At 39.6% G+C, this 14,743-nt stretch overlaps 1 long non-coding RNA gene across 1 annotated transcript; it reads right to left on the reverse strand.

The window, feature by feature from the left end:
- Nucleotides 1-6,866: 6,866 nt before the first annotated feature.
- On the reverse strand, nt 6,867-14,244 carry LOC108531857 (uncharacterized). The gene is made up of 4 exons (XR_001886303.1): nt 13,855-14,244; nt 9,730-9,844; nt 9,054-9,387; nt 6,867-7,489 (listed from the first exon to the last, which is right to left on the reverse strand). It is a non-coding gene; the product is annotated as an uncharacterized LOC108531857 (long non-coding RNA).
- Between the last annotated feature and the right edge of the window lie 499 nt (nt 14,245-14,743).

A 14,743-nucleotide genomic window follows, 5' to 3' on the forward strand; every position in this document is an offset into this window, starting at 1 on the left:
CATCTGGTTTCTAAGCTCTTTTCTATTTCTATCCTTTGTTTTCTCCAAGTTTTTGTTTGAATATTTTGGAGAAAAAGCTGGAAATTGTACTGGGAGCCCAGAATATTGTTATTTGGTTGTCCTTTCTCCTAATATTGTAATTCAAAAAAGAAAAAAAACTCTCCTATTTCATGCCAAAAAGTCATATGTCTGACTGTCTGTGTTTGAGGCTAGGAGACTCAGAAGAGTTTATCTATTTTCCTTTTATTCTCCTACTCAGCTCCTGAAGTCACAGCTTTCTGTGCTCCAGATCTCCTATTTTCACTCTCATTTTCTTTGATCTTATGGGTCTGTACATATATTTTGCTGCCTCTTTAATGAAATTTTGAGTAGAGGAGAAAATAAATGTATATGGTCATTTTACCATGTTTAATAGGAAGTCATATATATGCATCCATGATGCTATTCAATCCTGGTAAGCCTGCCACAAACCAAAGCATTGTCATAGATTTCTGATGATAACACATTTTTTGAATGAATCTTTAAATTTCATTTCCTTTCTGAGAAAAAAACCTAAATATAAAATCTAAAATTCAAAATTAAGAGTACTTTCCATACATAAAGATATAATAGCATACTTTATGAAAGTGAAAACTTAGGTCAACCTAAAAAGATCTGAGACTAGATAAATAAATTATGGAAACTGCATGTAATGTAAAATTGTACTATAAATTTCTTTGTAAAGGTATATATTAGCATTCATAGAGAAATGCTATTATATATTGTTAACTGAAAAGGCAAGAATTAAAAAATTTTCTAAAAATAAACACAACCAGAGCCAGGCACAGTGGAACATGCGCATGTAATTCCAGATACTCAGGCAGCTGAAGCAGGAATATCACTTGATCCCAGGAGCTAGAGTGCAGCCTAGGTAACACGGTGAAATTCCAGTTCTAAAACAATAATAATAATATAATAAAATAAATGAAACACACAACCCAAAACAAAAGAATAAGTATAGAGGAAATGGCCAGGCATGGTGGCTCACTCCTGTAATCCCAGTACTTTGGGAGACCGAGGTAGGGGCATCACTTGAAGTCAGGAGTTTGAGACCAGCCTGGCCAACATGGCAAAACCCCATCTCTACTAAAAATACAAAATTAGCCAGGCGTGGCGGCGCACACCTATAATCCCAGTTACTTGGGAGGCTGAGACAGGAGAATCACTTGAACACAGGAGGTGGAGGTTGCGGTGAGCCAAGATTGTGCCACTGCACTGCCACTTGGGCAACACAGCAAGACTCTATCTCAAGAAAAAAAAAAAAAGTATAGAGGAAACATGCCTAAATATAGATAATACCTATCTTTAGTTGGACAACGACAGTTTTTTTCTTTATACTTTTCCAAATTTTCTAGTATCAATTAATGAATATGTACTTTCTTAAAATTAAGGGGTTGAGGCCAGGTGCAGTGGCTCACATCTGTAATCCTAGCACTTTGGGAGGCGTTGGTGGGAGGGTCGCTTGAGGTTAGGAGTCATGACCAGCCTAGGCAACGTGGTGAGACTCCTGTCTCTACAAAAAATACAAACATTAGCTGGGTGTGGTGGCACACACCTGTGGTTCCAGCTACATGAGGCTGAGGTAGGAGGATTGGTTGAGCCTAGAAAGTTGAGGCTAAAATGAGCTGTGATCGCATCCCTGCACTCCACCCTGGGTGTCAGAGTGTGGCTCTTTCTCAAAAAAAATTTTTTTATATAAATTAAGGGATTGATTTGATCATTACACATTGTCTACATGAATTGAAATATCACACTGAACATCATAAGTACATACAATTATGTGTTAATTAAAAATAATTTTAAAAGAAGGGGAAAAGCTATTAAAAGAAGGAACATTATTTTAAACTCGTATAATATGCTATTTACAATAATGTAATGCCCACATTATTTGTCCAAAATTTTCTATTTCTTTTTAATTTATTACAAGGTCTAGATTTCAGTTCAGATATAACAATGGAGAATTCTACATCAGCATTTCTAAAAAGTAGCGTGAGAAAGAGTTCTGGACTCACAAGCCTAACACACTTCAGGTACTATCCTTTCTACTTTTCACAGAAAACAACATGTTTCGTTCTACAATTCAGCCTCAAAATTAGTTGACTAAAATTTTGTACTACCATTCTACCATCTAAAATGCAATGCCTCAGATAAATATCAACCAAGCATTACAAAGTTTAATTGGAAATATGTGTTGCATATCTGGTTTCCCTCAATACCATTTAACAAATTAAAATGGCAAGTGGTGTCATCTGCTATTCCTTTGAGGTTAGCAGGAGATGCTGAAGGGTTGCTCAAATTGATTTCTGCTGACGTATTATACAATGTATTACAAAACTGTTCTAAGATTGATTATAGAGGCAAGTTGAACTAAAAGTAATTTTTTACAAAGTGAGTCTAGAGCTGTGGTATAAAATAAGCACCATTCTGATTTGTCTTGAATGCTTGTGACAAATTTAAAATAAGTGGAAAATGACTAATTAGACTTAAGACAAATATCCATAAATTGTGGAATATTGGATATGTACATTAACACCAAAGCCTCATTGCAAAACTTTATTTCTCATTTGAACTGCAAAAGTAATACATCATACAGGCTAGTAGGATCTAAAAACTTGATTCTCCAGGAACATGTGTTAGGAAATAACCTTTTCTATTCTGCTTGAGTTCATAATAACCCTTTCAGCAGAAAGAGGCCCAGAAAGAGGAATTCTTTCCTACCTTGCAGTTTGGGCTCAAATTACACAATATAATTTGTCATGTCTTCCAAGTAGGCAGCAGGAAAGACAACTACATCACACCAAACCAGCTTGCAAATGAAAGAAAAGCCTCTGTTTGACAGACATTTATCAGCTTCTTACAAGCCCCTCTCCAGCTGCCATTCCACACTGCTTAGTGGTACACTCACATGAAGTGAGTTTACTGATTTCTGTTGCTTCTTTTCTTATCAAAATAGTACTTTTACATCAGTCCTTTCTGGTTACTCTATTTACATATCTTCATGTCTCTCAAAGGAACACACACCACATAGCATATAAATTAGGAATTTTATAGTATCCATTCACAGATTTTGATTTATGGCAGGACTCCATTTCAGCTCTATTCTGGGCATGTCTGAAAGCAGTGCAAGAGGTGAGATCCACAGTGGCTAGCAGAGGAGTCTCAAAGGAGAGGTCAGACATGCTACCAAGGTCAAAATGCCTTTGTAAGAATGCCACTACACCCAGCTGTGAGTCCAGCTGCTGTTGTGAGAATGACCACCGTGACTGTGTGATGCTATTTAATTAAATGTCTCTTGGTAATTCAAAAAGTGGCAATATGCAACCTGGGATTGCATAAACCATCCACTTTGCTTTATCTCAGTCTTATCAGCATCAAAATGAATAATGCAATTGAATAATGCATTTCAGTCTCCTTCCATATCTTACTGTTAAATCATATTTCTTCTCAAAACACTTGCTGCAGTTAGGCAAGTTTTTTCCCAATAATAGTCTTTACTACAAGAATACAAGTAATGTGTCTTTAGGGATTCTCAAGTAATTTTATATTCATTACTGTTTATTACATGCATTCTGATATTTTTTAATTTTTTAAATAAATTTGTGGGTACGTATGGGGCACATGAGATTTTTTCTACAGACATATATTGCATAGTAATCACATCAGGGTAAATGGAGTGTCTATCACATCAAGCATTTATCCTTTCTTTGTGCTACAAACAATCCAATTATATTATTTTAGTTATGTTAAAATGTACGATTATTGTTGTACTATAGTCATCCTGTTGTGCTAATTCATTCTAACTACATTTTTGTACCTGTTAACCACTCTCTCTTCAACTATCTTTCCCAGCCTCTGGTAGCCATCATTCTACTGTCTGTCTCCGTGAGTTCAATTGTCTTAATTTTTTAAGCTCCCACTATTCTGATATTTTTTACAAAGATGAACAGGATAGGCTTTCAATTCCTAACATCATTTCATCTTACTTAAAGCAATGCTATTGTCTATAAATACTTGAGTCTATAATTTAGAAAAACTGAATAGGACATGCCATAAAACATTTTGGAGGACTCTGAAAATCTGATATTAATGAAGCTGCTCTTTTAAGGCTTCTGTCCTCTTTGAAAATAAACAACAGTACAGGTCCCTGAACAGAATTATGTTATGCTCCTGATAGTTTGGAATGCTGAATAACATTGAAAGAAAATATTTACCCTAATAACATTTCTTTTTTCTTTTTCACTTAGGAAGCAAGCATTTGATGAATTTCTGGGATTGTTGAAAGAATCTTCCTTACTAATACTGTTAGTGATACTCAAAGATTGAAATGCAATCAACGGTTTAGTAAGAATATTCTTGGCTTAATTGAAAAGCTGGATTATCGGTCTCAGTTCAGAAAATAAAGGAACAGATCCTAACATAAAGATATTTCACAGAATACAAGCAGAGAGCACTGCTTCTAAAAAAGCTAGACTGCCTGGCTAGAATCCTAGCTCTGCTGCTTACTGGCTATGTGATCTTTGAAATATTGTCAACTTTAACCATCTTAGCTTCCTTATCTGTAAAATGGGTATATTATTTGGAAGGGTGAACAGACTATACAGCATTTAGAACAATGTCTGGCCCACGGTTAGCAATACGTAAGTGTTCGCTTTTATTCTTTTTCTCACAGGGTCTGCCACAATTAAAACTCCTTGTGAGGTAAGCTCAGAAAAGCTTGAGAACTGGCCAGGCGTGGTGGCTCACACCTGCAATCCCAGCACTTTGGGAGGCAGAGGCAGGCGGATCACTTGAGGTCAGGAGTTCAAGACCAGCCTGGCCAACATGGTGAAACCCCATCTCTACTAAAAATATAAAAATAAGCCTGGCTCGGTGGCACAAGCCCGTAACCCATCTACTTGGGAGGCTGAGGCAGGAGAATCACTTGAACCCAGGAGGCAGAGGTTGCAGTGAGCTGAGATCGTACCACTGCACTCTAGCCTGGGCAAGAGAGGAAGCCAGCTCAAAAAAAAAAAAAAAAGAAAAGAAAAGAAAAGAAAAGAAAAGAATTTAAAAAAAAGAAAGAAAAGCTTGAGAACTCCTATCCCTGGCTGCAGCTTGGACCAGGCATAAGCAAATGATTCAGGAGTGATAGCCTTGCCCAACAGAGGTGGCAGTGACTGAATGAATAGATCAATATTCTCTCTTACAAAGCTGAGTGTACAACACACAGAGTAAGTCAGCAGTTTATCATGGGGGTAGAATTCAAAAAAAGAAAAGAACAAAGCCAACCTTTTCTCACCCAGAGAAAAGGCAATGATCAGAAGCCATGAGACAATAAAAGCCAAGAGTAGTCAGAAACCATGAATGGCAAAAGCTAAGAAAGACAATGGAGAGAAGTCAGTTCATTGCTCAGTAGCAGGAATAGCAGCTACAGAGATTAGCTGAGTCACCAGAATGGCATAGGACTGCAACAGGAATCTACAGCAGCATGAGAACACAATGGCAAGAACTGGTAATATCCCAAACGACTTTCCAGATTCATTCCAACACGGGTGAAAGGACTGGCTGTAAGACAGAAATTTGTCTTCTTTACTTTGACGTCCCATTACCTAAGATTCCCTGAGCATGTCGTTTTGTTTTGTGATTAGAAAGAGCCTAACTGTCCTTACAACCACTGTGATCCATTGAAACTCAGAAGTGAGCTTGATTCTTGTCTTTTCTGATAACTCAGGTATAGTGGGGAGGGGGGGAATATCAGTTCTCAGGTATAGATGTGCAAAAAATTTTGTACATCAAGATACTTTCTGATTCTGAGTAATACTCCCCCACCCACAATTCTACCCAGCATGTAGAAATTTAACTTTGTTCATTCTTTAAGCTTGATGCCAGTCTCCCCATGGCTGTTCATGGTTCTGGAATCTTATGCAGTACCAGGGCATCAAGGAGGTAACAGAAAGGCCCACTAGTCATTGGTCATCTCTTCATAGACCTGTCCATGCTCTTTCTGCATCATCCCTTCAGGTCCAGTAGCACTTAGCTGCTTCCACAACAGGTTTGCAGCGTGGGTATTTTTTGCCAGGGCTGAGAATTTCATACTTTGGGGTCTCTTGCTCTCTCCCTAGCAATACTACCACAAATCTGGATCAGGGTCCTCATGTCCAAAATGCAAATTCCTCTGGTATTATCGAGTGTGTGGGATATTGTTTTATCAACTGAGCAAAGTTCTTTACTTCAGCTTTCTGCAAGTCATTTTATCTTTTCCCGCTATTTCTCTCCTTTACTGAGGCTTAGCCTTTTGAAATAAAACCAGACAGTTTTCCAGGCAAGTTCAACATCCATCCTTACAACAGACTTCCCCTTGAAGAAGAAAGCACAGATCTGGCTAACATGAGAGGAAGGAAAGGGAAAATAAATGAAGATAAAAGTTAAATATTTTAAAATATTTTGTTCTCATTTTTTTTTTCTTTTGCCTTAGATACTTGGAAGCCAAGATTGGAATTTCATGCTCAGAACCCACAGAGTAAGAATATTTACCAGTGTTACATCTCTTTTAGAATTTGTCTAGCAGCTTTTCCAGTTTTCACCGGGGGGAAAAAAGAAGTAAAAAAAGAAGGCTGAGCATGGTGGCTCACACCCGTAATCCCAGCACTTTGGGAGGCCAAGGCAGAAGGATAGCTTGAGCCCAGGAATTTGAGACCATCTGGGCAGTAAAGCAAAACCTCATCTTCACAATAAAGAAAGAAAGAAAAGGAAAAAATGATATTTATTAGTTTATTTTTCTTAAATTTTGATTTCTGTCAGTCTTGTTTCACTTTGTTACTAATGCCTACTAATATGCTTTCCTACTTATTTAAATCAGTACTGATTTTTTAAAAACTGGTAAAATTCATTGCAGCCATGTGAGAGTAGCTAGAGTTTAGTAGGTTACAGGAATTAAGACATGCTGAAGCTATCCTGCAGGACTCAAGGGGACAGAACATGATTTGAGAATTGAAAATTCCTTCTTGATGTCCAGCTGTTCTGGTAACTGGGTAGCTTCTAATGGCTCCATTGTATGCTCCACTATAATGGAGACAATTATTCTGAGTCTGATTGTCCTTCCAATAAGTCACCAATACGTGTACCCTCTTCTTTTTCTCAACATAATGGCCTCTGTTGTATTAGCTTCTCCTTCTTGGCTTCTCCTGCTTGTAGGCTCTACTAATTACATTTCTCTTTTTCTTTCAGTTTTTGCCTTTGCTAACAGTTGAACTCCTTTCAAAGAAAGGTGATATTCTTCAGTCTAGTTAGCTACAATTATCTCCGTTGAACAGTCTTCATGATCAGACAAATCATAGGTTTTTGACTGAATGATGGGTTGCTTTTCCTTGGATTAGATAACTGCTCTCATTCACATCAATTGTGGTTAAGGTGACAGGGTCGTCTTGTACAAGAAAAGAACTACACACAGAAGTGATATTCTAGAAGAAGACTATAGGGAAAATCCTTTCTAAGGGACTGTAAGCAGACAGCTATCTTAAGGCTTAGCTTGTTCAGTATTGCTGTTAAAAGTATGATGCATAAGGCAAATATTACTCTCAGGATAGTATAAATATATCCTTCTTCTTTGGGAATAAAATCCCACCCCAACTCATGAAGACATTGTTTGGTCCTACGACTTCTATGAGAAAATGACCAAAGTGTAAATTGGTACATTCTCACAATCTGGGTTATTTAGTCTTAAATAAGAACTTATACAACATTGTAACCTGTGACTACAGAATGAAATTCCACTTTCTATTTGTACCTAAGTTATTATAATGTAAGTTGCCCAGCGGCCCCCTAAATATTCCCAACATTTCTGATGACAACTTCTAATCTCTAGATTATTTTGTAGATCCATTTGCTCAATGTCTTAGTCTGTTTAGTGTTGTTATATTTTATTTTATTTTATTTTATCTTTTTTTGAGATAGGATCTCACTTTGTTGTCCAGGCTGGAATGCAGTGGTATGATCATAGCTCACTGTAACCTTGAATTCCTGGACTCAAGTGATCCTCTGGCCTCAGCCTTCTGAGTAGGTAGGACTACAGGCACATATCACCATACCCAGCTAATTTTTAAAATTTTTTTGTAGAGGCAGGGTCTCACTATGTTGCCCAGGCTGGTGTTGAACACATGGGCTCACCCCTGCCTCCTAAAGTGCTGGGATTATAGGCATGAGCCACTGCGCCTGGCCTGTTTAGTGTTGCTATAAAGGAATACTTGAGACTGAGTATTTTATAAAGAAAAGAGGTATGTGTGGAGACACAGTGAGAGAGGAATAGAGACAGAGAGAGGAAGTGCCAGGCTCTTTTTTTTTTAGATGGAGTCTCTCTCTGTCGCCCAGCCTGGAGTGCAGTGGCATGATCTCAGCTCACTGAAATCCTCACCTCCTGGGTTCAAGTGATTCTCCTGCCTCAGCCTCCCAAGTAGCTGGGATTATAGGCATGCACCACCACAACTGGCTAATTTTTGTACTTTTAGTAGAGATGGGGGTTTCACCATATTGGCCAGGCTGGTCTTGAACTCCTGACCTCAGGTGATCTGCCCACCTTGGCCTCCCAAAGTGCTGGGATTACAGGCATAAGCCACTGCGCCCAGCAAGGCTCTCTTTAACAACCAGCTTTCATGGGAACTAAGAGAGTGAGAACTCACTTACCACCTCCACAGTGAGGAGGTTAATCCATTCGTAAAGCATCCACCTCCGTGACCCAGATATTTTCCATTAGGCTCCATCTCCAACATTGGGGATCAAATTTCAACATGAGGTTTGGGGGGACAAATATCTAAACTATAGCACCCAGCTTCCACTAGCTTGTAGATACAAATAAGTCACATTCAGTGGAATAACCCAGTAGTCACAGGCTCACAGCACCTGCATAATGCAGGACTTCAGTCTCCTTTTAAAATGTCAGTTTCTAGAGGTGATTTTAGGCATCTTCAGTGGGTGTCTCACATATGCTAACAAACACACACTGATTCAGCAACCACCCACCAGGCACCACATTTGCTTACTGGAGCTATAGTTCTTCCACCAGCACTGTGCTTCCCCAGAGGATCTGGTTCTGCTCTGTTGACATGGTAATTTCTTCTGGGTTTTGCAGTGTTCAGGGAGGCCTCTGGATCATTTGATGAGCACTGTAGGCACCAAATTCCCTACAGATGCTGCAGAGCCTGGACATCAGCTTCTGCCTCTGCTCCACCAGGCAGGGCAGTTCTTACTGGTCTCAACCACTCCTCTGGCTGTTAGTGCCTCTCTCTTTAGGCAATGCCTTCACCACTATCTCTCACCAAGCACCACCAAAAAGGCACTGAAGGAAGGATGCTTCTCTTCCTCTAGGATTCAATTCTGCAGGAGGAATTCAAACCAGTGGCATCAGTGTTTTACAACCTTCAGTGAAACAGCACTTTCAATTTTTACTTACAGACCACTCTTTCTCTAGGTCCCAGACACCCACTCAGGGGACTTGTATATGATAAGAAACTGAATGAGAGCCACCAGCCTGCCTCCAGAGCACTACTTTCCTCCTACGAAGGCTCTCTTACAAACTCAAGTTTATTGTTTCTGACTCAGCTTTTCTTCAACGTGATTTCTCCCAAGAGGGCAATTTTTCCTTATAAAAGTGATTCCTATTGGGCCCACACTACCAGTTTGCCAGACATCCCTGTTCATGTTTGGAATTCACCTAACTTCAAATTGAGATTCTCTTCTGGGCTTGGATACTATTTGGCACATTGTCCTTTCCCAGTTTCATCTGGTGGAAAGATCTTCAAGTAATGCACAAATACATATGCTGTCTCTGCCACTGAAAGAGAACCAAGACATCCCCACAGACATTAGCAAGTGATAACATAATGATTAAAAATACTGTTGAGATGAGAAAAACAAAATCCACTTCATTTGTGTCCGAGCCAACTGCTTAGTCTAATATGTATCATTACAGACTTACAGTTTTCAGCAACTTTACAGAAATTTCTTCAAAAATAGTAAATCATTGAAATCTAGAATCTTAGAATAATTCAGAAAGCTATCAGTAGTTCACAGAACTCAATAACAAAAGGCCGGGCATAATGGCTCATGCCTGTAATCCCAGCACTTTGGGAGGCCGAGGCGGGTGGATCATCTGAGTTCAGGAGTTCAAGGCCAGCCTGGCCAACATGGTGAAACCCCATCTCTACAAAAATACAAAAATTAGACGGGCATGATGGTGTGTGCCTGTAATCCCAGCTACTCGGGAGGCTGAGACAGAAGAATCGCTTGAACCCAGGAGACGGTGGTTGCAGTGAGCCAAGATTGCATCATCGCACTCTAGGGGGCTGAGCAAGAGTACATCTCAAATATAATAATAATAATAATAATAATAATAATAATAATAATAGTGCCTATCTCACAGGATTGTGGTGAGGATTAGGTGAGATTTCACACATATATCCTAAAATGTTGCCTATGTAAATCTAAAAATGCATGCTATCATTTTAACAAGTATATATTATTACATTGTATAAGTATTTCATAATTTATTTTTGTTTAAGTTTCAAGTATCAGAGGAAAACCTTATTTCCTTTATTATTTCTAAATTCTTGAAAGTTATCTCACCATAATCTTTCTAGAACAACTAACCAATTTATTTCTTTTCTTTTCTTTTTGTTTTGTTTTTTGAGATGAAGTCTTGCTTACTCTGACGCCCTTGCTTACTCTGGGCTCATTGCAACCTCTGCCTCCCGGGTTCAAGTGATTCTCTTACCTCAGCCTCCTGAGTAGCTGGGATTACAGGTGCGTGCCACCAGGCCTGGCTAATTTTTGTATTTTTAGTGGGGGGGGGGGGGTTCACAATGTTGGTTAGGCTGGTCTCGAACTCCTGGTGTCATGATTTGCCCGCCTCAGCCTCCCAAAGTGCTGGGATTACAGGCATAAGGCACCACACCTGGCCCCAATTTCTAAGTTTATCTCGTCCCAGGCCCTCGGCTACGATGTTTCACATGCATTAGCTTATTTCATTCTTCTTACAAAATAAGAGCAAAACCTGAGTGAAAAGCAAAATCATAGACCACATTCCAGGGGACTGGACACCGTAAGTTTACCACACGAAAGCGATTTTTTTCTTTACTTGTTTTCAAAGCCCTCTTGAAGCTACTCGTTGACCCTCTGGGGCTGAATTTTCACTTTCGCTTCAATTAACATTTATCGAGCCCTTATCAACACTGAGTTGAGCCCAGTTTGTTCACCTATAAATAAGATTATCGGAGTAGATGTTTCCAGGACTTTTTCCAGTTCTGAAGTGTTTGATTCTAAGTAGAAGACATTGTGGCAGGTGGGTTTGCGTGTTTTTAGGGAAAGGGGAAAGACACAATGATTGTAAAATGTCCCTTACTGTTAACGATATATCAGCAAAGACAAATATATAGACAACTCATTAGAAAGTGTAAAGCTTAAATCTTTTTTTCCCCCATCTTACTCCTTTTATTATACAGCGAACCATCCTTAGTGTGAAATTAATGGTTAGATATATAAATGTGAGGCATAACATGAGAAAATCTAAGAGAAAAAAAATCTTCATTTAAATCTGAGATTGTGGGATTATCAGCTCCAATTAGCCTTAATCAGCAACTTACTTTTTTTTTTTTTGTGACAGGGTTTCACTCTGTCACCCAGGCTGTAGTGCAGTGGCATGATCTCAGCTTACTACAACCTCCGCCTCCCCGGTTCAGGCTATTCTCCTGCCTCAGACTCCCCAATAGCTGGGATTACAGGTGCCTGCTATCATGCCTGGCTAATGTTTGTATTTTTATTAGAGACAGGGTTTCACCATGTTGGCCAGGCTCGAACTCCTGGTCTCAACCTCAGGTGATCAACCTGCCTCGGCCTCCCAAAGTGCTAGGATTACAGACATGAGCCACTGCACTTGGCCTCTATTTTTTTTTTTTTTTTTAAATCCACAAGTAAGACAAGCTTGGTAATTTAACTTTCAAATTGGCAATTGAAGCTCTAGGATGTCCTTAACTTTTTTAAAACATCATTTTAAACCAAAGCACTAATTCAACACACAGCAGAAATGGTACAAATTTCAGATTTGACTTTTGCTGAGTAGAGCCCAAGAATGAAGAAACATTTTCCTTTTCCAGATAACTTAAGTAACTTAAAATATAAATAATTGTATTAAGTCCCACTGAGAAGAGAACGTGAAAGTTCCTGGTATAAAAAAAAAAAAAAAAAACCCCTTAGGGTTTGAAGTTTGATAGTCATTTCATTTTGTGGTAGAACAGAGACCAGATTTTGTTTGCTTTCCATAATTACTTCACTGTCTCCCTCCATTTCAAAAGTGAGATTCACAAATGAACTGAATACCACTGTCCCTGATTGATCTGTCTGAACAATGGAATTAGTCTGCAATTTATTCTGTTGGTTTTTTGGTTTTTGTTGTTGTTGTTGTTGTTTGTTTGTTTGTTTTGAGACAGAGTCTCACTCTGTTGTCAGGCTGGAGAGCAGTGGCGAGATCTCAGCTCACTGCAACCTCTGCCTCCAGGTTTCAAACTATTCTTCTGCCTCAGCCTCCCAAGTAGCTGGGACTACAGGGGCACACCACCATGCCCAGCTAATTTTTGTATTTTTAGTAGAGATGGGGTTTCACCATGTTGACCAGGATGGTCTCCATCTCTTGACCTCGTGATCCGCCAGCCTCAGCTCCCAAAGTGCTGAGATTATAGACATGAGCCACCACACCCATCCTTATTCTGTTGATACTGTCTTTCTGCTCCTGCAGACATTCTCCTCCTCTTCCTCCTCCTTCTCTGTTGATACTGTCTTTCTGCTCCTGCAGACATTCTCCTCCTCTTCCTCCTCCTTCTCTGTTGGTACTGTCTTTCTGCTTCTGCAAACATCCTATTTTTCTCCTCCTCTTCCTTCTCTCCACCTCCTCCACCTCCTTCTTCTTCTGGGTCAAGAGTAGGCAAAACATCTTTCCTCTCCAGGCCATCAACTTCATCTTCATCTGTGCTATATTCCTTCATTGTTTCAATGCTAACAAAGAGGATGGCTCTTTTTGGGACTTTCTTCTTTCCTCATATGACTCCCAGTTTTATATTTTCAAAGCCTCTTTTGTCAGTCATCCAATCTCATGTTTCCCCTTGAGATAAAATTTGGTTTATGCTTTCCCTGACATCAACGGTTCCTTTTGGACCGTCTAAAGTTTAAATCTTTTAAGTGGGGTTTTATGGGAACACATCAGAGGACAAATTGACTCAACAAGTCAGAGACGGCTTCATGGAGAATGTGAAAATTAAGCTGAACTCAAAGGCCAAATAAACAGCAAACGGGCAAATATTCAGGTACGTAGAGATTTAATCTGTGATTTAAAATGGAGAGTAGGCGGGGCGTGGTGGCTTACACCTGTAATCCCGGCACTTTGGGAGGCCGGGCCGAGGTGGGCAGATCATGAAGTCAGGAGATCAAGACCATCCTGGGTAACACAGTGAAAGCCCATCACTACTAAAAAAAAAAAAAAAAAAAAAAAAAAAAATTAACCAGGTGTGGTGGCACGTGCCTGTAGTCCCAGGTGCTCAGGAGATTGAGAGAGGAGAATCACTTGAACCCGGAAGACAGACATTGCAGTGAGCCAAGATCGCGCCACTGCACTCCAGCCTGGGCGACAGAGTGAGATTCTGTCTCAAATAAATAAATTAATTAATTAATTAAATAAAATAAAATGGAGAGTAAATGGAATGGAGGATGTGCCTGACACTGTCCATTTAGCCTTTGGCTTCCCTCTCCACTGTGCTCCATTCTTCTCCATCATGCTCTGTGCCCTGGGAAGCTTACCTGGATTGGTGGACTTGCTTATCCTCTGGATTCGAGTTGGGTTTAGCTAGCTTGGAGGTAAGAGGGTAGGGAGAGAGTGAAGTATTCGAGATATTTATTCCTTTGTACCCTTCCCTACCATGTTTCCATGGCTCATTCACTCTCTCTACTGAAGTCCACAACTTCTGTCTAGAGTCCTGCTCTGTACACTTCTCTCTCTGGGTCCTGGCAGAGTTCCTTCCCCTCAGCCTTCAAACCTAGATATTCAGTTGTAACAGTCCCCCACCCACCCTAAAGCCAGCCTGGGAATACTATACCATGTCCTGTTGGCTCCCTAAACTTTGCCCATGTTTGTAAATAATTCCCTTACTAAAAATCTCCTATAATTATGCAGGCTAACATGCCACCCATTTCTTGCTGTTACCTTAATACTGTTGCTGTGATTACAGGAATCATTTAACATGCCTCTACATTTTCATAATTGTGAAATCACAATGTATCTTATCAGTGATGCGTAGGTTCCATTGTGCCTCTTGGTCCCTGACCCAAAGCTGTTGTGAAATCAATGGCATATAATCATAATACATAGTCATATAATCAATGGCATGTTAGAATTGAGGAACTGTGGTATATAGTGAAAGATACTCTAGTGAAGGGCTGAAAAGGCCTATCTCAGATTATTGTGGAAAAAAGACCATTTGAATTTTACTCTATAGGCAACGGAGAGCAATTGCTTGGCTTCTAGAACAGAGTGCTGTAATTAGGCTTGTGATATAAAAAATAATAAACTTTCAACAGTATGAAGGGTGGACTGAATATAGAGGTCTGAATACAGGAAGGCCAATTAGGCTGCTGTTGCAGTAATTCAGATGAAAAGCAGTGAAGGTCCAACTAGGGCAATTAGAGTAGA

The sequence above is a fragment of the Rhinopithecus bieti genome, unplaced genomic scaffold, assembly GCF_001698545.2.
Source record: "Rhinopithecus bieti isolate Rb0 unplaced genomic scaffold, ASM169854v2 scaffold_6708, whole genome shotgun sequence".
NCBI lineage: Eukaryota > Metazoa > Chordata > Mammalia > Primates > Cercopithecidae > Rhinopithecus > Rhinopithecus bieti.